General features: G+C 34.1%; 1 pseudogene across 1 annotated transcript; it reads right to left on the bottom strand.

The window, feature by feature from the left end:
• Window positions 1-18,166: 18,166 nt before the first annotated feature.
• On the bottom strand, window positions 18,167-19,187 carry LOC307186004 (zinc finger protein 396-like; annotated as a pseudogene). The gene has a single exon. The product of its transcript is annotated as a zinc finger protein 396-like (transcript).
• Window positions 19,188-26,556: the final 7,369 nt, after the last annotated feature.

Genomic DNA, 26,556 nt, shown 5'->3' with positions numbered 1-26,556 from the left:
ATTTGCCTGTGAAGCCATGTGGTCCTGGACTTTTGTTTGTTGGAAGATTTTAAATCACAGTTTCAATTTCATTACTTGTGATTGGTCTGTTCATATTTTCGATTTCTTCCTAGTTCAGTCTTGGAAGATTGTACCTTTCTAAGAATTTGTCCATTTCTTCCAGGTTATCCATTTTATTGGCCTATAGTTGCTTGTAGTAATCTCTCATGATCCTTTGTATTTCTGCAGTGTCTGTTGTAATTTCTCCTTTTTTATTTCTAACTTTATTGATTTGAGTCCTCTCCCTTTTTTTCTTGATGAGTCTGGCTAAAGGTTTATCAATTTCGTTTATCTTTTTAAAGAAACAGCTTTTAGTTTCATTGATCTTTGTTATTGTTTTCTTCATTTCTATTTCATCTATTTCTGCTCTAATATTTTTTCTGTTTAATATGAAATTTATTTTTCTTTAAGGGAAATGTCCTTTTAGAATTTATATTCATTCATATTATCTTAAATAGTTTTCTGTAGTTTCAATTCTTTTGTTATCTTATTTAATATTCTTATCTACTCTGATATCAACAATTTATCTCACAATTATTTTTTTGTGTGTGCTCCCAGTATATATATATTTTATTATTAATTTTCTTAATTTCTTTTTTGGAGTATAATTGCTTTACAATCGTGTGTTAGTTTCTGCTTTATAACAAAGTGAATCAGTTATACATATACCTATGTCTCCATATCCCCTACCTCTTGCGTCTCCTTCCCACTCTCCCTATCCCACCCCTCTAGGTGGTCACAAATCACTGAGCTGATCTCCATGTGCTATGAATCTGCTCTGATTTTTATGATTTCTTTCCTTCTACTAACTTTGGATTTTGTTTGTCCTTCTTTCTCTAGTTGCCTAAAGTGTAAGGTTAGGTTATTTATATTTTTCTTGTTTCTTGAGGTAGGATTGCATTGCTATAAACTTCCCTCTTAGAACTGCTTTTGCTGCATCCCATAGGTTTTGGGTCATTGCGTTTTCATTTGTGATTTGTTTCTAGGTATTTTTTGACTTCCTCAGTGATCTCTTGGTTATTTAGTAGCATATTGTTTAGCCTCCATGAGTTTGTGTTTTTTAGAGTTTTTCTCCCTGTAATTGATTTCTCAATTAATCTCATAGCATTGTGCTCAGAAAAGAGGTTTGATATGATTTCAATTTTCTTAAATTTACTGAGGTTTGATTTGTGACCCAAGGTGTTATCTATCCTGGAGAATGTTCCATGTGCCCTTGAGAAGAAAGTGTATTCTGCTTCTTTTGGATGGAATGTCCTATAAATATCAATTAAGCCTATCTGGTCTAAAGGGTCATTTAAGGCTGCGTTTCCTTATTAGTTTTCTGTCTGGATGATCTATCCATTGTTGTAGGTGGGGTGTTAAAGTCCCCTACTATTGTGTTACTGTTGATTTCCCCTTTTATGGTTATTAGCATCTGCCTTATGTATTGAGGTGTTTCCATGTTGGGTGTGTAAATATTTACAATTGTTATATCTTCTTCTTGAATTGATCTCTTGATCATTATGCAGTGTCCTTCTTTGCCTCTTGCAACAGTCTTTATTTTAAAGTCTATTTCGTCTGATGAGTACTGTTACTCCAGCTTTCTTTTGATTTCCATTTGCATGGAATATCTTTTTCTAATCCCTCACTTTCAGTCTGTATGTGTCCCTAGGTCTGAAGTTGGTCTCTTGTAGACAACATATTACAGGTCTTGTTTTTGTATCCATTCAGCCAGTCTGTGTTTTTTGTCTGGAGCATTTAATCAATTTACATTTAAGGTAATTATTGATATGTATGTTCCTATTACCATTTTCTTAATTGTTTTGGGTTTGTTTTTATAGGTCTTTTTCTTCTATTGTGTTTCCCACCTAGAGAAGTTCCTTTAACATTTGTTGTAAAACTTGTTTTGTGTTGCTGGATTCTCTTAGCTCTTGCTTGTCTATAAAGTTTTTGATTTCTCCATTGAGTCTGAACAAAAGCCTGTTGGGTAATCTTGGTTGTAGTTTCTTCTGTTGCATCATTTTAAATGTATCCTGCCACTCTCTTCTGGCCTTCAGAGTTTCTGCTGAAAAATAAGCTGATAACCTTATGGGGATTCCCATGTACATGTTTTGTTGCTTTTCCTTTGCTGTTTTAATATTTTTTCTTTGAATTTAATGTTTTACTTTGATTAATATGTGTCTCGGCATGTTTCTTCTTGAGTTTATCCTGTATGGGACTCTCTGTGCTTCCTGAACTGGGGTGGCTATTTCCTTTCCCAAGTTAGAGAAGTTCTCGACTATAATCTCTTCAAATATTTTCTCAGACCCTTTCTCTTTCTCTTCTTTGATTCCTATAATTTGAATGTTGGGCATTTAATGTTGTCCCAGAGGTCTCTGAGACTGTCCTCATTTCTTTTTTTTCTTTTTTTCTTTATTATGCTCCTTGGCAGTTATTTCTACCATTCTACCTTCCAGCTCACTTATTCATTCTTTTGTCTCAGTTATTCTGGTATTGATTCCTTCTAGTGTATTTTTTATTTCAGTTATTGTTTTGTTCATCATTGTTTGTTTTTTGTTTAGTTCTTTCAGGTCCTTGTTAAACATTTCTTTTACCTTCTCCATCTGTGCCATCATTTTTTTTCCCCAAGATTTTGGATAATCTACTATCATTACTATGAATTCTTTTTCAGGTTGGTTGCCTATTTCCTCTTCATTTATTAGTTCTTGTAGGATTTTACCATGCCCCTTCATCTGTGACATATTTCTCTATCATCTCATTTTTGTTGATGGGTGGAGCCATCTTCTTATCTTGCTGGTCGTTTGGCCAGAGGCATCCAGGACTGTAGTTTTCAGGCAGTTGGGTGGAGCTGGGTATTGGTACCAAGATGAAGATATCCAGGAGAGCTCATATGGATTAATATTCCCTAGGGCCTGAAGTTTTCTGTTAGTTCAGTGGCTTGGACTCGGCACTCCTACCACAGGGGCTCAGGCTGGACCACCAGCCTGTGAGGAGACGTGACCTCCACTTCCTCCTACTCCACCATCTTGACTCTGCCCCTAGAACTTGAGCCATGCTAGGTAGGTCCAGCTCCTCCAGTGCAGGTCTTGAGGCATCAGATAGCTTGGACCCAGGCAGGGAATGGCCACAGCCAACATGGCTTGGGAGGCCCCCGCCCCATTTGGGGGCCTCTTCAGAACTGTCCCCTGCACCCAAGATAAGCCAAGGGACCTGATTGCCCCAAAGCCCCCACCAGAAAGAAAGACCTGGGGTGCAGGGGAAGTGGAAGTCCACTTTACAGATTTGAGATAACACAGTTGTGTTTGAATTTCAGAAATATTTAGAGAAAATATATTTATATATGTTCTTTTTAAAGTCCAGAATTTTAGAAATGTCAAATGCTATATCTGGCCTTTTGCTGTGTTCAGAAAAAAATTGAGATTAGGGTACACCTTTTAATATATCAGCTCACAAATTATCATTAATTCACATAAAAATGAGACACCTCAGTGCATTATGAGTTTTATTAACCTTATTTCATTTAGAAAGTTGCAGGTGTATTTTATACTGCCATAGAAGTGTAAAGCATGAAATTTAAAAATAAATTCTTTAAATTTGATTCTCAATTTGTCAAAAAAATTAACTAGATGCACACGAATTATTGTTTTCTCAAATATTGTGACTTTTAGCCATACCACTACTTCATTTTAATTTTTGTGATAAGATATTGATATGAAACCATTTGTCATTTGAAATGAACAACTAAACTCTCATGTTGTAAAATTTCTGTTTATCACTTTTAATATTACAAAGGGAGCTTAAATAAAAATATTTTTCATTGCAAGCTTGTTTATTGTGTTGATAACTAGGATCAAGGATACAATGCTTTGTCTTCAAACAATTTATTTGACAAATCAAATTTATATACGTAATTGAGTTCTTATGATTTGGGAAAATTTTTGTAATTATATGTTAGGATGTTCCTTTAAAATGTTCAACATTTTTAAAACTATATTTAAAGCATGTAGTTTTCTATTTCTACCTACAGTTTTCTATTTCTATTTCTACTCCTTCCCAATATGTTTATAAATAACTTCTTTTCTTGAATGTTTATAAATTAATGATAAAAGGGGTGTTTTATCATTTTATATTTGATATTTTACATGATAATAAAGATTAAGAAGGATTAATAATGGTTAACAAGAATTAATAAAGTTAAAATCCTAAATTTGATCTCTCAGTGAAATATCAAAATCTGTCTTCAGAAATACAAGTTATTAAACCTTGATGTGTAATGAAGATGCTAAGGAAATATTAAATAAAAATGGTATTTTATTAATTGTATAATATTAATATAGACAAATGATGTATCAAAATTTCCTAAAGTAGCCACCCTGGATATATATGTACTTGAAAAGCCTAATTACTTAATTGTCAAAAGTAGACCATATCAATTCCAGAGTAGAAATCAAAAAAGAATTGTTCAAAATTGATAAGGTAGTTGTAGGAGAAAGACAAGGGGCAAGACATCAAGGATACTGATAATATCAGTGTGACGTATAAGTTTTCTTTTGCTGCTGTAACAAATTACTGCAAACTTTGTGGTTTAAAACAGTACAAATATATTCTTACAGTTCTGGAGGTCACCAGTCCAAAATGGATTTTACTAGGCTAAAATCAAGGTGTTGGAAGAGCTGTATTCCTTCTTGGAAGTTTTAGGGGAGAATCAATCCCTTTTGTTGCCTCTTCTGGCTTCTAGAAGATCTATGCATTCCTCGGCTTGTGGACCCCTTCTGTCTTCATAGCCAGCAATGGCTGTTTGAGTATTTCTCACATCACATCATTCTGACACTGAATCCTCTGCTTCCCTCTTCCACATTTATGGACTCTGGTGATTACATTAAGTTCCCTGGGATAATCCAGGATCATTTCCCCATCTCAGCATTATCTGATTAGCAACCTTAATTTGACTTGTAATCTTAATACCCTGTTATCCTGTAAACTAAAATATTTATAGGCTCTGGGTTTAGGATGCCAACATTTTGGGAAACTATTATTTTGCTTACCACAAGTGATGACCTATAAAAACTAGTATTGTTAGGCACAGAAGAAAAACTATAAAAGGCTGAAAACTGTATATGTTAAATATTAGTGCCTTCAAATATCTTGAGATGAGAAAGTATATAAATTTTGAGTTTAGGTTGACTTTCTTCTCATATTTATTAGCTTTTCGTGTTAGTTTTTACCAGTTTAAGTTTTAATCTATATGGTTTAGTGTATGATATCTAAAATTCCATCATTATTGATAGGTGGGACTGTTAGTCTTCTATCATCTTCCTCTGCTGGCCAGGATTATTAATGTTTAAAGCAGCCAGAGAGAAAATAAAAGTATCATATGTGATCCCTCTAATGTAGAATAGTTTGGAATAGTCATTCATCAACTTCTTTGTCAACACTTTGACCTAATTAGTTGGCTACTTTAAGAAATCCCAAAAACTAATGAAATTACAGCTGCTCTTGATAATGATGTTAAATTATCTCCAGGAGTTTATTTAACCACACCTTATTTGTATACGGTTGAAAGCTAATATTCAATGTAAACTACATCTACTTTACTTCATAATTTTTTATAAAATCAAGTTAAAAGGGATAAAAATAATTCAAGGTCTATGTCTTTGTCAGGTTACCTTAACACCTCCCCTAAAGGTCTCAACCATGTATTGTATTAGAAGACATTCTGTATCTGGAAAACACGTATAGTTGTTTTTTTTCCCCACACAATTATAAACCATCAACCATTTATTATATATATAATGGATATTATCCATACATAATAAGAGAATTTCAGGATTTAGGTACTGAAAGAGAAATAATGGAGTAACTAAGCTTAACCTAATTTATAAAAGAAAAGATGTCTACATCAAGTTAAATTTAAAAACCTATGCTTCACTTTCTGAGCCTATATTGTGTTTTATTCTCACTTCATCTTAAAAAAAATATCATTCCAAAAATGGAACCCTCCTACATTGTTGGTGGGAGTGTAAATTTGTGCAGCTACTATGGAAAACAGTATGGAGATTCCTTAAAAAACTAAAGTTACCATATGACCCAGCAATTCCACTCCTAGGTATATAAGATGAACACTCTAATTTGAAGGACACTCTACTCAATATTCTGTAATAACCTAAATAGGAAAATAATTTGAAAAAGAATAGATACTTGTATATGTATAACTGAATCACTTTGCTGTACACCTGAAACTAACACATTGTTAATCAACTATACTCCAATATAATTTTTTTTTAATTTTAAAAAGATACATGCACCCCAAGGTTCAGAGCAACACTATTTACAATAGCCAAGACATGGAAGCAACCTAAATGTCCATCAACAGATGAATGAATAAAGAAAATGTGGTATATATAATATATACAATGGACTATTACTCAGCCATAAAAAGAAATGGAATAATGCCATTTGCAGCTTCATGGATGGACTTGGATATTATCATACTAAGTGAAGTAAGTGAGACAGAGAAAGATAAATACCATATGATATCACTTATATGTGGAATTAAAAAAAATGCTACAAATGAACTAATTTACAAAACCAAAATAGACTCACAGACATAGAAAACAAACTTATAGTTACCAAAGGGGAAGTGGGGAGAGGAATAAATTAGGAATTTGGGATTGACAGATACAAACTATTATATACAAAATAGATAAATAACAAGGGCCTACTGTATAGCACAGGAAACTATACTCAGTATCTTTTAATAATCATTAATGGAAAAAAATCTGAAAAAGAAATCCCCACCATCACAGGTTACTCAGACATTGCGTTAAGTCCTTGGGAAGTAGCAAGAGTTACAGAGGTCTTACAATCACACATATTTGAAGATATCTGAGCTAAAGGCAGAAAAAAATTAACTTGGATATTCTTTCTTTTCCTCTCTGTATAAATGTCACACCTACACAAAGACAGGTAAGTTCATATACTCCTTTGTTTCATAGTGAAGTTGTCTGACATTAGAGAGTGCAGATCTGAAGGCCTTTTAGATTTTTGCTTGGGTTTGGTTTAGGCCCCTGGACTTAGATTATAGACAACAAAAAGGTGAAAACATTTATGTTTTCCCTTGTTGCCCTAGGTCTTTATAATTTATGATTTCTGATATATAGATGCCAGAAAGGAAGATTTAGAAGAAATCACACTTAACATTGGCTTTCTGGAAGGCAAAAGTCTCATAGGCCTCCTGAATTTGGTAGCATAGACTTGTGATTTATTAGATAATAGAATGGCAGTGTGACTCTAGAGACCCCAAAAAAGCAAACTTTTGTGTGTGACTCCAGTTGCTCATTATGAATTGTACAAAAACACTGGGGCAAGATGGGACCTTTGGAATTGAGAGGTAATTGAGAAAATATTTTAATACAGGGAAAGGTTCATTTATAAAATCTCCATAAATTATATTTCCTATTCTGAGTCAGGTTTGAGACAGAGCAATGCCTCACCTATGAGTAAACTGGCAGACATATGAGGTCAATTACCTATGATAAGTTTTTCTTAGAATGTTCTTCTCTATTGTACCCCAAGGTCCCAAAGGGCAATGGTTATAAGAGCCAGTACTGGTGTTGCTAACTAGGTAGCAAAATGAAGATGTTCTTATCAGAAAAATATGTTTGAATAGAAATACAAATACTTAATAGCTATGTATCCTTGGTCAATTTACTAATTTTGTCTAAGGCTCAGTCCCCTCATCTAGAGAATAGAAAAAAAAAACAAAAAACATTGTTCTTATACTTTTTTTAATAATTAAAGTTAATAACTATATAAAACAGTATGGATAGTCCTATAAAAAACTAAAGATAAAGTTCTGAGTATTACCCAGTACATATTTGTTCCAATTTCTTTCCTCTTTTTTTTTTTTTTTTTTTTTTTTGCGGTACGCGGACCTCTCACTGTTGTGGCCTCTCCCTTTGTGGAGCACAGGTTCCAGACGTGCAGGGCCAGTGGCCATGGCTCACGGGCCTAGCTGCTCTGCAGCATGTGGGATCTTCCCGGACCGGGGCACGAACCTGTGTCTCCTGCATTGGCAGGCAGACTCTCAACCACTACACCACCAGGAAAGCCCTCCTCTTTTTTTTAGAACAAGTGATCAAAAAAAGACATTAAGGTAGTGTTCAAGGATTTCACAGGGTAGAGAAAAGAGTCATTTGAATAAGTAGGAGGAATTTAAGATAAATGAACTTTTAAAAAAAAAGAGAAAAGAGGAGAAGGAGGAGAGAAAATGAAGGAAGAAGAGATCATAGATTGGGTACAGCTGAGGGGATGATTTGTCAGTATAGTAGTCTGATTCACCTATAATATAAGGAGTATTTGGCAGAATAATTGGAAACCACTCTGAGATGAATGTCTGGGGCCAAATTGTGAAAAGTCCTCATGGAATATACATAGGCAAAAAATATGTTTTTAAATCTGACTGTGTTCTCTAAACAGGAAGCAAAATAATACTGTTATTTCCTTTTTCATTTGGCTTCAGAGAATGCTTTGGGTCTCTCAAGACTGCTAGCAAGCACCCTCTCAGGTAAGAAAAATAAGCTCAATACAATTTCGGTAAATGAATGAACAGATGCTAATGGAAAGAGATTTTCCTTTAAATAAAAGTAGGTTGCATCTTGACAAGATGGTATCTTATTTAAATAGCTCTGTGATCATAAACTGTCCCAGAAGTAGTAGGAGCCCAACCCAAACACCTACACATGGCTATTTAAATTTACATTTAAATTAATTAAATTAAAAAATCAATTCCTAAGTTGCACTGGCCACACTTCAAGTGTTCAATAGTCACATTTGCCTAGTGTTTACTCTATTTGAAACTTTAGGTTATACAACATTTCCTTCCTTAAAGAAAATTCTATTGGGTAGGGTTGAATTTATAATAGTATAGCTAGTCTTATGAATGTAGGTGTATTCCATTATGCCCCATAGGAACTCCTTTTATCCATTTATTTGTTCATTCATCCATAGGGTGACTGATTTCTCCCAATTTTCTCTAAACTTTCCCTGTTTTAGCAGGGAAATGACACAAATCTTCCCAGCTCTTGTGGAGATTTACATTGGGGATTTGACAGTGATTAATTCTTGAGTATGTCCTTGTCTACTTCCATGCTGGTTTACCCTACAGTACTAAGAGTTTACATTGATTTCCTACTTTGTACTTTGATCTTTCATTTTGCTTGCTACTGCCTCATTTCTCCGTTGTTGTAAGAGAAATAGGGCTTTTCTCCAAAGACAAGATTTTGCCTGGGATGTAACATCATCTTCAGCCTCTTTCTCATGGGGCTTTAATTTTTTTGCATATATTTTATACAATGATATATTAGTCTTTACATGAATAAACTAACATTTGTAGATTTGACCATTTTCTGGTGTTTACTTGGAATACTGCATAGTCATGTGCAGCTTGAATAATCGCTCTTGTAAAGAAGATTGCCCAAGTGATACCAAAGTGCTTTATTCCCATGGAAATTAAGGCTTCAGAATTTCTATTTGACTTTGCCTCTGTAAATGTTTTCAGTCTTTCTTGTGTCAAATCAAATTGAGTTTTTCTCTGTTCCATTTTGATGTGACAGTGTGAAGTGTTCTATCACTGTACCATTTAAGTAGGCAATTTCACAATGATTCCATGTGTTCCACTTTGGTCACAGGTAAGACTTTTCTTTATAATACCAATAACATATAAGGTGTTCAAACCCTCATAACCTATATTATTGGAGAAGAAGAAGATTTTGAGGTGTCCTAAATCACCAGAAAGTGAACTGCATATTGGAATGGGATGGACAATGGCTGAGCAGAATCTGGGAATATAGACTGACCATCAACAGTAGGGACTTATTTAGAGTAGACTAAGTTGCAGGAGAATAAAATAGAACTACATATGAAGTGGCTCAATAGGATAACATTTTAGTTTTGCTTTCATAACTCGCTTAGGGGGTCTCTAGGTCTATAAGCATTGGGGTGTGGCTAGAGTTTATCATCAATTTATTTAGGCACACAAATAGGTAGAGGTTCTTCCATCTTCAATTATCTTCCAAGGTCACCATATTTGCTCTGGTTATCTATTTCTACATAAAACACTATCTCAAAACTTAGGGGCTGAAAAAAAGAGACAAAAACACTCTCACAATTTACCAATAGCCCCTGGATTCACCTGGTAGATTCTTCTGCTGGTCTCATCTGAGCTCACTCATGTGACTGTTGTCATCTGCAACCTCAATTTGGTTTTCATTCCCATGCCCAGTAGCTCAGATGGAATAGCTAGAGTAGTTCAAGGCCAGCCAGAAATCCATGATGGCTACATTCAAATGTCTGACAGCTCAGATGGGATTGCTGCACCAGGTGAAAACTGGCCAGAAATTTCTCTTTCTCTACATTGTCTCTCCAATAAGGCAGATGAAATTCTTTACATAGAAGCTCAGGGTTCCAAGAGGGTAAATGTTGAAGTTATCAGGACTCCTAGAGGCTAGGCCTTGAAATGGGACTCACCATAGCAATTGTATTTTACTTACCCAAGAAACTCACATGACCAGCAGAGATTCTCATCCTGATGAAAAGAGTGGCAAGGAATTTGTGACCAGATTTAATATCCCAAGGCAGTTGTCTCTATCCAGCTAATTGAAGGGAGAATGACCATGGGAAGGACATAAGAAGTTTTAATGAGTAGGTCTGAAAGTGGCATGTATTATTGCTATTCATTTTCTGTGACCACATATTCATCCCATTGCTGTCTGCATATCCCCTTTGCAATGAGAATTATCAGCTTCTTCCATTATGAGGTCAATTATATTTCTGTGAATCTTAAATTTGGACTTGGCTATTGGATTATATTTTGTTTTATTTTTTTGAACAAGGGACACAGGGAGAAACCTGAAAAAAATGAGTGAGCTTTGAGTTTACCTTCTCTTGCTTCTCTTGGAAGATCCTGCTTCCACTGCTATCTGAAGTCCCAGATAATCTGTTGGATGATGAGAGACAGATGGCTCAGAATTTCCCATTACCCCAGATAACAGCTAAACAACTTCCAGAAGGAGATCCACAGATAAATGAGTGAACCCAGCAAAATCAAGAAAACTTCACAGTTGAGTCTCATCCAAATTATTAATTTATAGAATCATGAGCTAAACAAACGGTTGTTTTAAGCCACTAAATTTAGGAGTGCTTTGTTATATACCAAAAGCTAACTGAAACGTACTCTATTATTTAGAACTCAGTTCCACCTAACTACAAATGAATCTGAAATGTGTATATTTTAGTTGTGCACCAAGGACAAAGAGAAATCTGATTTAGATGAAGTTAGCAGTCTGCCACAATGCAAACTCCTATTCATCAGATATCCATTTGTACCCTTCTTTTCATGCATTCAGATAAAATACACTCAGTCTCTTCACTAGTTCCATCCAATTACTGCATTCATCTAAAAAAAAACAGAGTTTTCTGGTATTAACATGTTCTTTCCATATTGCCATGATGTGGCTTTTATAGTAGGCTTACTTATAAAATAAAAATGCAAATTATCTCTCCCTGCAATTTACCCACTTCTGATATATAATGGCAGAGCAAGAAAAGATGATGCATAATAAAATTTCTTATTTATAAAAGTAATCACAATAAACACATAATAGTCACTCATCCATAGAGGTGATGCAATTCTGCTGAGAAAACATTGTGTGACCCAGATTTTTTTTTTTATACCTTGGATCTTCTCTCTATATGGATCTTGCTTGTTCATGGTCTTCTGTGGCCACTGGCTCCATATTCTGGGTAGTACTTTCTTGTCCATAATTTGTATGGTCACGTTCTAAGTGGTCCATTAGGAAATAACTTGTACCGGTTTTACTCTATTTACTACCCAGGTTTTTACCATCACAGATTTTTTTAATATCAGGCTCATTGTTTGTCTCAAAAACAACTCAGTAAGCTTCTGATCTTTTTTGCTTACATTTAGTACCATATGCCAGTAATTTCCACTGAATTTATTTCCAGGAAAGAGTTCTTAGAATTATTTTTATGATTGCCTCTTTTTCCTCATTGTCTGTCTCATTTTAATAGGAGTCATTCAACTTTGAGGCCATATAAAACAATATGACTGGATAGAAAACTTTCTATTCTATGTTTTGGGATCCAAGGGCAGTTAAATTTTATGCTTCTGCAAAGCTGTTAATTCCTTGACTCAATCCTTTATAGCTCTGCTCTGAAAAAGCCAATTCTTATCTAGCTAAGTTATTTTTGTTAAAACCCTGCTAAATGCAGCAATTCAGTAAACCCATACTAAAATTCTATATCAGTGGGTCCTATTCCATCATTTACCCTTGAACTACAGAAATGGTAGAATCTTTGCCTTCTGAGTTACTGAAATCATAGTGTTACAAAGTGTTTTAAATCAATGTATGTCATGAGAATTCCTTCTAGTCTCTGATATCATTTTAATAATTGCCTACCATATGACAACTAAATATTAATACTGATTTATGTATTAATTAATGTAGGCTAGGTAAAATGTCAATTAGATTCAAACTTATTCTATGCAATAAAAATGTATTTCTTGCTTACATAAGAATCTTGGGTAGTATCCAGGTAAATAAGGCGTTCTGCTTCACATATTCAGAGACTCAGGATAAAGACTGTATTATCATCTTAAACATGTGACTTTCTACCTCACCATCATTTTCTCTGTCCATTCAGAAGAAAGAGGAAGTAGCATGAAGAACTTTTTATGGGAAGTTTATTTGGGGAAAAGGAGAGAGAGTCAGGCAACTTTTATCTTTCATTGGCTAGATCTGGAGGACATGATTACACCTAACATCAAAGGGGTTTGGGAAATGTAGTCAAGCTGTGTGTCCACAAGGAAGAGCCATATTTGATCATTGTTAATCTCAATTACAAAGATCCTTACTACTAGGGAAAACATAGGTCAACTTAACACTTGTTCATTTGGTTTTCAGAACATCTTTCAAATACTGCTTGCCAGACTTTTCCTTCTCTGGCATAAGCTCATGGTTGCTCAATCTACTATGCCATTTGCCACATAATCCTCCTCCCTCTACTATTCTTCCTGTGTTAATTGTAATCCTGTACTTGAGGCAGTCAACTTTCTTATGAATCTTTTTATCTTGGCTTAGTCCAGAAGATTTTGCTAAGAGTCCATCATATGAGTTTATGTATGGTTTTACAGTAATTAATTTATCTTCCTGCTTGCACTGAGAGAGTATTTGAATGGAACTTGTTTAAATTGAAATGGTATCCTGACACACTGCTTTTATCCTCCTTGGCGAAAGCAGTGATGATCTTCCTGAGCAGAAGAATCAGTAAATCTTTTCCACTCATAAACTATGAATTAACCTATCTTGTAACACAGATCATGTGCATTCCCAGACTACAATATTAGCAATCTTGCAGGACAATTTCACACCATTGGGGTTTGCTGGCTACCTACTGAATCTTTTAGCAACTTCTTAGGATTAAAAAAAAAATCACACTAAAGAACTGGCCACTGGGGTCATAGAGCAAAGAAAATATGGCTTTGTCGATGAGATTTTTTTCTACTTGCAACTGTAAACCAAAGCAACTGAGTGAAATAATGTAGAATCTTTCAAAGTCGGAAAACTGTGGGAGGTGGGATAGTAAGTGGGATAATAAGTGGGTGGGATAAAAATAATAAGAAGTATTATTTTTAATTGGGTGATTAAAGAAGCAGACTGAGATTGATATTCATTGGCTGCCTTTCTCTTAATAACAGTTCACATTTTCCAGACATTCTGCTTTATTGAGATTAATCCTCCCGTCCATGTTCGAAAATGTGACTGATTACCATAATCCAATTGAAATGCTCCATCCCATGATTACAAATCCAATTACATTTATGAAACTTTAATATCTCTTTACTGCTAGATTTGAATATGTGAACATGTAGCCTTAGGAAACACCAGAAAGATATCTATCAGAAGTAAGATGGGAGTTTTCCAAGAAAGGATCCAAAACTAGCTGTTGAACAGAGATCAAGATGGCCAAGTAGGAGGACACTGGACTCACCTCCACTCACAAACACATCAAAACTACAACTAAATATACAACTAAGTATACAGAGTGACTCTTTTTGAAATCTACCTGGGAACTTGCATAACAGCTCTTCTACAACCAAGGTTATAAAAAAAAGATCCACATAGCACCTGGTAGGAAGGAAGAAGAAGCAATCTGATTGGGACCCACAACCCAGAGGGGGGCACAGAAACAGGAGAAGAATATCACAGGCTTGATGATACAACATTTCTACTCCTGGATATATATCCAAAGGAAAAAAAGCACTAATTGGAAAAAATATGTATGCACCCCAATGTTCATAGCAGCATTATTTACAGTAGCCAAGATAAGGAAGCAATTACGTGTCCATCAACAGATGAATGGATAAAAAAAAGATGTTTTATACATATATATATGCATACATATATGCATACATACACACACACATAATGGAATATTAGCCATAAAAGTATGAAATTTTGCCATTCACAACAACATGGATGGACTTGGAGGCTATAAATAAGTCAGACAGAAAATCAAACTCTATGTTTTCACTTATATGTGGAACCTAAAAAATAAAACAAATTAATGAAAGCAAAACAGAAACAGACTTATAGATACAGAGCAAACTAATGGTTACCTGTTGTAAAGCGATGGAGGGAAGGGCAAGACAGGGGAAGGGGATTAAGAGGTACTAACTACTATACTAGTAAATAAGTTACAAGGATGTAATATTCAGCACAGGGAGTATACCCAATATTTTATAATAACTTTAAATGGAGTATAATCTATAAAAATGTTGAATCACTATGTTGTACACCTGAAACAAACATAACATTTTAATTCAACAATATTTCAATTTAAAAATAAATTAAAAAGCGTTGAGCTAGGAAACATGGCTAAAACTCACACCTGATTACATTGTTGACTTACCCAAGTAGTAATTAAATGTTAAAATTTGTTTTATATATTAAGTTTGCATTATTTTAAAAAACTGATTTGAAAGTAGTTTCTGATGTCTGCAACCAGAAGTATTCTAAATGGAACAACTGATGAGAAAAGGAGAATGGTTAATGGTTAGACATGAAACAGATATATTGTTAACATTTTACATAATCAAAACTATCTAAACTTCTAATTAATATTATTGATCATATCTAGATTTGCCTGAAAAAAAGCATCCAAATATAAATGTTGTATTCCTGTTAAAGGTTTCTCTACCTCTTTCAAAAGAACACAATTTTAGACAACCTTATGAATTACTCCTCTAGAGACCCAGTCATTTGAATCAAAAAAATTGTCAAAAGGCCAAAAATATAAGTAACTCATGTAGATATTTTTAAGGACATATAACTGGGTACACAATAGTTATCAGTCCCTGCCTTTTGCATACTATGTTAAACTTCAGATAGTTAATTACCTTGCCCTAGAGTACAGACTTAGTAATTAAAAGAGCTGAGATTTAAAGCTAGATTTCAATGACTCCAAAGCCAAACATCTTTTTACTCCCCCTAGGATATCCAAAGAAAACCATGAAGAATATTGAAGTTCAACCTAGTGTATGTACCGTAGAATGTCAGAGGACTGATCTTAAGGCTACAAGGACTAAAGCATAAGCTTTAAGTATAGACTTCAAAAGTAGAGATAAACTATGAGAGTTAAATGCACACAGCTATCCAGAAATGACCCACAATTTTGGCTTTTTTACCTAATAATTGAAAGGGAGTTCAGGAAACAAATTTAAATATTATTATTTTTATCCACCGTATAACTTCACTTTTTCAAGGCAGTTGCATATATATTAATGTGTGGTAATTACAGTTATTCTTTCTTAGGAATAACACGAGTACTGAGCATTGTAATTAAATTTCATTGGCATTTTCATTGAGATGAATGAATTTATATAGTTTTTTAAATTTATTTTTTTAATTGAAGTATAATTGATATACAATATTATATGTTACAGGTGTACAATATAGTGATTCACAATTTTTGAAGGTTATCTCCATTTATAGTTATTATAAAATATTGGCTATGTTCCCTGTGCTGTATAATATATACTTATAGCTTATTTTATACATGAGTTTTTTTTTTTTTTAGATTCTGTCATTTTATTCACATAGTACCCAAAAAACTCTTTCCATGATAAAGCAGTAATTCACAATACATGTATCTTTTGAGGCATTTGCTGCTTTAATAGATGGCTTGTTCCTCTCTTTAATTATGAAAAGAATGAGACCCAAATAAAAAGACTCCTACATTTTTAATAAATGAAAATGTACAAAACTCAATACTTATTCATATTTACTAGAGCTACAAAGTATAATCACTATCAGAAAATTCTAAAATTAAAATTTGTATTCTCCTCTCCCCTTACTAGTCTAATATTTATCAATATTCTAACTAAGCAGAGCATGTAATCCCGCATTTGTCTCAGGAGTTACTCCAAGCACTAGATATGACTGGATTTTCTGATAATGAAATGTTTACACTTCATGAGGAACAAAGAAGTTCACCATGAAGCCTATCTTCCCTTCTCCTTCTAAGGACTTTCATTTCTCATGGTTGCCTCCATATTGGGTAACGGTGGCACCATGGGAGACACGACAATCCATGTATTCTTGTAATACATACAGAGTTTTATTAAGGATCCCTGGAAAGGGGGACATTATGCTATATATTGTCAGAATACTTTAAAAAAATACCAGTCATTTACTTTTTAAACAAGAGAATCTGATTGAATTAAATGTGGGTTAAGCTCAATGGACTCTTTAAATTGAACTTTAGTGATTTTCTCATTTGTACAAGAGTATCAAAATCCAAGGTCTTAACATCATGATAAATTGTCTAGAAACTCATTTACTAAGAATGCATAAGACCCTGAAAAGGTTGTCCTGTGATGCCTGAAACATGTTCACAGCTGATTTATGCCAGAACAGAGGCCATGAAGAACTCTGAAGGATAGTCACCAGCTGTTAAGGGTTCCCATTTCCAGATAAGTACACTTCTCCATTATGTGCTGCACTTACCAGGTAACATCAGTCTTGTTTGGACAGTCTTTTCTTCATCTTCCTTATTTCTTTATGTTAAGGTGATCATCAACTTTATATAAGCACCCACAGATAACTGTTAATTATTAGAACACTCATCATATTTAGGCCACTTCCTGAAGACATGTAAAGCAAATCTTAATGCTTTACTGGGATATTTCCAATATAAATTGTAAAGGAGATAATTTTTTTTCCTACACAGGAAATTACTTAGTATCATCAACAGTATGTATAGATGATATTATACATCAACTATACCTCAATTTTAAAAATTGAAACAAAACAGTATGTAGGTTCTCAGGTTTTTGTAAGAGATGAGTAAAGTCCCTTTACTCACCTGCTTCCTAACAATGACCCTGGATATTTCAGCTTAGGTCTTGAGGTACATATTCTTTTGGGTCTCCTCAATCCCATTCTCATATTTTGAATCTGGTAACAGAAAATAAAACAGGAAATTTATTTTATTTTATTATTCTTATTTTTGGCCATGCCACGTGACTTGGAGAATATTAGTTCCCTGATCAGAGATTGAACCCAGGCATGCAGCAGTGAAAGCATGGAGTCCTAACCACTGGACTGCCAGAGAATTCCCAGGAAAGTTTTTTAAAAAACTGATTTAATCTTTGGTCTAATAAGTCCAATGTGCAAGTAATGAAATGGAGAATACCAACTTATATACTAACTCACACACTCCTTCTCAACAGGGAAAATGTACTTGTCTAAAAAGGAACATACTAGTTCATTATATGTGTTAATAATGGAAACAGTAGAACATGTCTGAGAGTATCTTTTTAAGAGTTGCACTAGGAATGAAATTCCAATTTAAGCTTTAGAATCTCAATCATCTGAACTGATACTGTACTGAAAAGCAGAAAAGCAAACAATGCTGACAGAAAATATTCTACATTCTCTCCTGTGGCTTTTAAAACCTTTGAAAGGAAATTGGTGCCCACTGAAACTACCGATATATACTAAAGGAGTATTGGTGCCTTGTGTCTGCTCCCCTGTTGAAAAAGTTCTCAGTAAATGCTTTGACTCCCTCACAACACTGATGGGACTTTTTCTCCAGCATGTTTCTTGCTATGTCTGAAAAGATGCGAGCTCTGACTAAAGGCTTTCCCACATTCATGACATTTGAAGGGTTTCTCCCCAGTGTGGATTCTTCAATATTGAATCAGGATTGCACTTTGGCTGAAAACCTTTGTACACACATCACATGTATAAGGTTTCTCTCCACTGTAGATCCTCTGATGTAGGTTAACGGCTGAGCTCTGCCTAAAGAATTTCCCACATTCATCACACTTGTGTTGTTTTTTTTTGAGGACGGTTTCCCTGTCTTCTTTCAAACTTTCTGTCTTGTTCACAGGTTCCTCTAAAGGTGAAACTCTGGGAAGCATTCATGTGAAGAGTGTTAGAAACTTTGTAATGCAGTTCTTTGCCTGAAGAAGTCTTTTGTCTTGAAGCTGATTTCACATTTATAGTTTCGGTGTCTCTATCATTTTGTCTTAAGATGTGAAGCTCCTTTGATGCCCACTGCAGTTGCTTTTTTGTGGGCTTAAGCTGGTTACGTGGTGTCTCCTGAGTGATTTCACAAGTTGGTAGCTTCTTTGCAAGCATGTCTTCATTTCGTCCAAGAAAGACCTGTTCAGCCGCCCTGTTGTGCACTTTCTCCAGCTCCTCCAGCATCACCATGGCTTCCTCTCCACTCTATGGTCAATTCTCTTGAAAGCAGGCCTGCAGCTCCTCAGGCAATATGGCCAGGAACTGCTCCAGCACAAGCAGCTCCAGCATCTGCTCCTTGCTGTGCATCTCTGGCCTCAGCTACTGACAGCACAGCTCACGGAGCCAGCTCAGAGCCTCCCGTGGCCCAGGTGACTCCTGGTAGTCAAACTGCCTGAACTACTGGTGGTAGGTCTCTGAGCTGTAGTAGCTGCTTCAGTGGCGGCTGGAGACCATATTACATGCCTGCCCTCCCTCTTCCACCTTCATTACCAGAATGCGGTCAGGGTCCGCTGAAGTTTGTGGAAGGAGTTTTGATGTCTCTCTTAATTTTGCAGACATTTGGACTGGGACTAGCTCAGAACTGCTAGGCTTTAATCTTCAAGAAGTTGAAACTCTCCTTTTGACACTTCTCCTCTGCTGAGCCTGCACCCGACGGCTCTGGGACACCTTCCTCCACCATATGGTGCCGCTTCCGGATGGGGACCCGACTCCGTGAGACCACACGAGGAGAATATATACATAATAGTTTGTACCTCTTAGTCCTCTACCCTTATGTTGTCCCTCCCCCTTGCCTCTCCCCTCTGGTAATCGCTAGTTTGTTCTCTATATCTGTGAGTCTGCTTCTTTTTTTCTATGTTCACTAGTTTGTTGGATTTATATTTTTAAATGATGAAATTTTTACTGGGCTAAAGTGAAGAAAATAACAAATGTTTTCTTTAAAAGTTTGTTATTGAATTAACCCAGACAACAGAATTATTCTGCATCCTAACTAAATAAAATACATTATACCTAAGTTCAATAGTAAAAGAAATCCTTATTCATTTCCAGTTTGATAGCTTCACATAACTTATATGAAAGTATTCTATGACATACAAATGATTGTAAAATGTGATAACTTTCATAATTATGAATAAAATTTTAAGTATATATGAACCAGAACATGTAGCTTTTTGACCGACCAGAGGTCGATGAATAACAAATTAAAACAGAGCTATATTTTGCTTTATTTTTTTCTGTTCTAAGAACCATTATTTCTAGCTGCTTAATGTAGAACAGAGAGTAGTGGCTCCTTTTGCAGATGAGTGGGACAATTTATACATCTGAAATGTTAATAATGTCATTCTCTTGGAATCCACCTCTCTGTAGCCCTGAGCATTCTTGTCTACATTTTCTTAACTACCTCTAGATTGCTATTGTTATCTGTGTCAAGGATGTGGAAGTCATAGAATGAGACCTTTTCCTCCTAAAACAAGAAGTAATTGCTTTTTTTTCTATTTTAGACTTCATTCATCATGAGTATAAAGGAAAAAGACAAAAATAAGGTCATTGATTTTTGTATTGAAGAACTATTAGTACCAATGATTTATATCACAGTGTTATTGTTAGAAAGATATCAAATGATGTCTGTAAAATAATACAGAATGGCTTAGTCATTTTCAGTTTCTGGCTATATGAGGGTGATGTTCTTAGGTAACATAAAGGCTAAATATTATAGACCACACATACTGATCTCTTGTTTCCAGAAAGCTTCTTTTCTAACTCCCCTAAGTCATCATGGAAAGAGAAAATAATTTTTTCACAGGAAATAATGACAACACCCTTATTAAGACATTGGATGCTGATTAATTCCTAGTGTCAGCTGGTGCTATTCGCTCTGTACCTGAGTCACAGATTCTACTAGTTGATACTCTTTCCTAGTTATTAGCTTGTATCATTCAAATCTATTTGGCAAGTTGTACTGTGGACTGGTCTGCAATACAGTTTGGCACCTTGAATAAATATATTCACAGTAATTCCTGATGTGTTAAAATGGTCTATTTTGTATATCAGATTCCAATGAAACTAAATGCTATTCTCAGAGAGATGTGATTTTGAACTGGCAAGACATGAGAAATTGGCATTGAGAATAAGTAGCTTTTATGTCAAAGTTGTCAAACCAATTTTTTTGGCTGGAATTCTTCTTTATACCAGATGGCCTTGTTTTTTAGATGTTTGTGAAAATAATAGATAAATATTTTCCCCCTGAAATTTTTCTTGCACCTTATCCTGTGATGTACCTTTTCCAAGTTTCTAAACAAGTGAGGATAATTAATTTGTTCTTATAAAGACTTCTTAGTTTATTTTGTACTAAATTAAATTGTATCATCATGCAACTTGATTTAACCGTAAACTTACTTTATTCATTTCTGTAGTAGTTTCTGATGTGCTAGTCTATGGAAATGTAAAGATGAAATGACATAGCCCCAAGTTACAAAGTTTGTACACATGAAACACAGTAATTATAATATGTATGATAATTCTACAGTGGCACACTGCATTGGATTTAATACATGTATGGAAGAGTAAGAAGATATAATTAGGTATATAATGATGAAGAAATGCCTTATCAGAGGGAGGTTAACTTGAGATTTGAAGGATGAAGGTGTTTGACAGTCATGACTGAGAGGGTTTAGAAGGGAACAACAGTTAGAAGCATATGAAGGACTAAATGAATTCATAAATGAGTTAATAAAGAAGTCTTTTTTTTCTTTTAATACTCAAAATTTGCATATTAATTTTATATAGATATAATCAAACTCCCCATTTTCATAGGGAAATAAAATTATATTTACAAGAAATGACTTCTTTAGAATTGAAACCTTGGAATTTAATAGTGTTTTGGGGAACATTTATAACTGTAACTTAATTATTAGAAATTTACAAAAATGTGACATATATATCAATTATTATGATTGAGAGTAAAAATATCCACAACAATCCAACCATACTTGAGGTTAAATCAGAATTTGTCCAAAAATATCTTTATATGTATTATTGTTCTGTGTGCATATTTATTTTTCTCAAAGGATAAAAATATCCTTTGAGAACAACAAAAGATCAATAAGGCCATAAACATTTATAAAATGAACAGGATATTGTATGGTCATTTATGAATGTATGTAAGTTATACTTGCCCTATTCCTGGCAGAATTCATCTGAATCTCTTCATTCAGGCTCTGTTTGATTCAGCTGTTCTAGTGTTCAAAGCCAATTCTATAATCCTAGGCTTATGTGAGATGTGTAATGTGAACTCTAATAGCTGGAAGAAAGTGCTCATGTTATCCAAATATCAAATTTCTTATTTGTTCCAGCTGAGGGGTCATTTTCTAACAACTTTTCCCATATTCACCATAAACAAATTAAAGAAAACAATAAAGAACTAGGGACCTGTAGGAATTTCCACCAATTGTTTTAGCAAATTCCTACAGACAAATTTATTAATGATAAGAATCTGTTCACATGAGCAAACAGCCCATTTACCAAATAAAAGATTTTCTTCAGATTTTGTGCAATCCTAGTTAGCTCCCAAGCTAAGATCCTGTCAAGGTTATGTTCTCCCTTACTACAACAAGTTTAAGTTTTACTTTATTAACAGATTCCCTAGTGATAATCTGGAGAGCTCAATACAGGGAATATGATGAGTGCAGTGTGGGACATATTTGATTTGAAAGATCTGTGAGACATCAGTAGGCACTTGAAAATATGTGTGGAGGACAAAAGAGTTGATAGAGATAAAGATGATTTTTGATAAGGCTTTCATTAAATCAAGATTGTATCATTCAGATGAACAAAGTATGTGTTCTGGTCAAAAAGTTGTAAACTAATAATGAGTACATTTTTTATAACCTCCCATGCCAAACTTCATGGACACCTTCCCCTTATGAACATCCTCCACTTTATGAAGGTCTGCCATGTCAAGCTCATTATCAGTTTATCATTTCCATGATTTGGCTGTTAATCTGGGTGCTAGTAGCACATACATTATTATTTAATTGATTTATCAGTTGGGTATTATTCTATTTTATACATGTAACATGATTTGTAAAGCCAGTCATCTATTAATGGACATTTGGAGTGTTATCAGTTTTTTACTATTACAAACTGTGCTGTGATCAATATTTTTGTTTATATATTATATAAATATCAGCTTATATTTGACAATATATCTGTAGAGCAAATTTCTAGTGGTGAAATACTGTGTCAGGTTTGTGCATTTAAAAATGTGATATATGTTTCAAAATTTCCCTTGAAAGGATTAAAAAATTGTACTGAGTTAAATCAATGATGTTTGAGAGTGTTAACCAGCAGCACACACAGAAAAAAGAACTAGGGAAAACACAGATTACTGAAATTAGAAACTAAGTCAGTAAATAGAATAATGGAAGATAATAGCAAAATATCCAAGTGTTGGAAATAAAGTTAGCTTGTGTGATTAAAACCAAAATATGTATGATAAACTTACCACTTTTAAGGGCAGTGATTTCAATGTTGGTTAGTGACTGTAGTTGACTATGATAAAATTTTACTGGTCTGTACTACACAAAAACTTTTTGAAAAGATTAAAGATGACAGTGTCAAAACATTTAGCTCTAAAATAATATGCTGTATATTGATTTGATTTTCTACTTATTTGGTGTTAAAATGTTGATAGTAGGTGGCATTTATTTATTGCCTTACATTCCTATTCTCATTATAATACCATCTTACATCCCACCTTTTTTTCTTTTTTTTACACTTTTCTTGGCCAAAAAAATTCAAACAAAGAAAAATCACTATCACAGGAGAGAAAATAACACAATATAAAATAAGTCATTTTAGAAGTCTAATCAAATGAGCAGGTTTTAGTGTCAGGAATCCATAATGTACCTTTGTTTAAAAATTATAGGGCACAGTTTCCCAATGTGGCTCTAAAGCCTCCTTCATCATAATTGTTTGAGATGCTGCTAAGAAATATCCCTGAGAACTCCCTCAGAATTATTAAATCAGAATCACAGTGTGTGTGGTCTACAAGTTCAAAGGATTACCATATGATCCCTTTCACATTGTAGTATATAAACTAGTGATACAAAAAATATATATATATTAGTCAACATATATGAAGAAGGCATGATAACAAAGATATCAATGTGAGACTCAAATAACATGATTTATCAATATCTTCTAACACCACTGGTAGACAAAGGTAGAAGTGGCCCAAATGCATAATTATATCTGGCCTTATTTTGGGATGAAAATAGATCATCATGCTTCTTTAATTACAGAATATATAGTTCTGAGATGGAAACAGGAAGCAATGTAAAAAGGACACCTTTTTTAATAATAATTTGAATATGGAAAATGAATCAAAATGAGTGTCAAGATGATCATAAGTGGAAAATAAAACACATTGGCCAAAGAGAAGACTACCATCTAGAAAAATTAAAGTTTACAGTTGAATTAGTTTTTGAAGTGTTTGTAGAAAATTTGCATGCTTATTGTGGTCATTAGGAAAGAAAGTAATAGGAAGAGACAAATCTGAAGGTAATAGAAAGAAATATGGGCCATTCCATATTTTGAGACTGTTGCAAAGCTCTCAAAAAAAATTCTGGTTATGCAATTATAATTTGCTTTTATATTGGAAAAGAAGAGGAGGTGCCTAAAACATTAGCATAAGAGGCCAGGGTGTTCTCCAACAACTACAACTTTTATAAACTTAAGTGAAATGTATAAAAGATGGAAATAAGAACTAAGCATAACTAAAAACAAATATAAATGAAAAGCACAAGTCTCAGAAAAACTAAGGGTTACAGAAGTTTAAGAACAACAGTGAAAATTTTATTTTAATCTCTGTTCTGACAGTAAGGTGGAAAAAATTGTAATAACCACAATTAGAACAATGTTCCACAATTAATGGATGACAAAGAGAGTAGAGCTAGTCAATAATAATATGTCCATTTGTTGTTGTTACCTGAAAAGAGAAAATGGACTATTAACAAAAGAATTCCCAGAGATGAAAATAACTGCTAAAAGAACACCAATATGTCCTAGAACCCCAATTCCATGCTCTGAATGGGTTATATTCCACAAAACTGAGAAGAAAAGATGTGAACTGATATATAATATCAATTTTATAATTTAAAATACTATATTCTTACTCAGCTTGTCACCTTATTCTATCACAGTATTCCATAGTAAATATGCAAAGGAGAAACTCCAGAGCAAGCCTTATGTGGGAAGTGATTAAATAATTTTAATAAGAACACCGTTGTAAATTACTGAGCCATAATCTGAATCAGGGTTGTTTTGATTATCTCCAGAATCTGCCCGTCTGTTCAGCGTTAGGTCACTTTCCTATGCTCAGTGGCTCTGACTGATATACTTACATTGTGTTTATATTCAGGAAAGTCATCTCTTATTGGAGATAATCATTAACATCTGATGTATTTTTGAAGAACCTGTATATCTGGTGAATACAAAGTATCATGAAATGCAATAATTTTTCTTGAAATTTGAATTTGTATTTCTGGATTTCTTATAAAATGCCAAATTTTCATGTAAGAAAAATAATGATAACCCTAAAATAACTGTTTACTTCCTGAGATTTTTAAAAATAAATATATTTTTATCCATAGCTCTCAGGTTCCACATACATTCTGTTTCAAGTACAACAACTAAACTGTAGATTAAATATTTCCTTTTGTTTTAGCTTCCTTCCTGCTACTTCTTGTCTCTCTTACATATTCAACTTTATTGTTTTTATTTTATGTCAGACATTTCATACAATTATTAGATTATAGCACATGGACAATTAGCATTCTCTGAAAATATTTCAAGAATTCAGCAAAAGATGTGATGTTTAGGATCTTTGCTTTTCCCATATACCTGTGTTCATAAAAAGTTTTATTAGAAGAATTAGCTCTAATTTTGGATTATGTGCTATAAATACATATATACTTATATTTATAAAATGAGAGACTTGTCCAACCCTGAAACACAATCCATCTCACAGATATCAAATTGTTAAACAAAGTTTCTCTTAATTTAAAGATTTTGGGTCATTTTATTTTATGATTTCTGACTTTATAAGGTTTTTTTGTTGCTGTCCCAAAATGAACTAGTGTTTTCAGGAGACGGAAAATATATTAAATTCCTATTGCAGCTGTGACATAGTAGCACGAACTGGTAGCTTAAAGTAGCATAGATCTGGCTTTCAGAAGTTCAAAATAGGTTTCATCATGTTAAAATTAAGATGTCAGTAAGCCACTCTACACTAGCAAACGTAAAATAGATAGCTAGTGGGAAGCAGCCGCATAGCCTAGGGAGATCAGCTCAGTGTTTTGTGACCACCTAGAGGGGTGGGATAGGGAGGGTGGGAGGGAGACACAAGAGGGAGGAGATATCAGGATATATGTGTATGTATAGCTGATTCACTTTGTTATAAAGCAGAAACTAACACACCATGGAAAAGCAATTATACTCCAATAAAGATGTTAAAAAAAAGAAAAAAAAGATGTCACTAGGGCTTCATTCCTTTTTAGAGGCTCCAGAGGGGAATCTGTTTCCTTGCCTTTTACAGTTTCTGAGTATTTCTCACATTCCTTAATTCATGATCTCATTTCATCTTAAAAGCCCACAAGGACCATTCAAGTCTTTCTTTTACAATACTACTCCTACACAGGCTCTTCTTCTGCCTCCCTCTCCCACATTTAAGGCTTCTGTCATTACATTAAACCAACCCAGATTACCTGGGATAATCTCCTTATTTTAAGGTCAGCTGATCAGTAACCTTAATTTCATCTGTAACCTTAATTTGCCAGGAAAGATACAGAAGTCACAGGTTCTGGCAATCATGGATATTTTTGGGATGCCTTTCATTCCTGTCTATAACAGAAGAAAATGATTGTTTTGC

This window comes from Stenella coeruleoalba (assembly GCF_951394435.1).
Source record: "Stenella coeruleoalba genome assembly, chromosome: 4".
NCBI lineage: Eukaryota > Metazoa > Chordata > Mammalia > Artiodactyla > Delphinidae > Stenella > Stenella coeruleoalba.
This window is presented reverse-complemented; position numbering and strand designations above follow the sequence as displayed.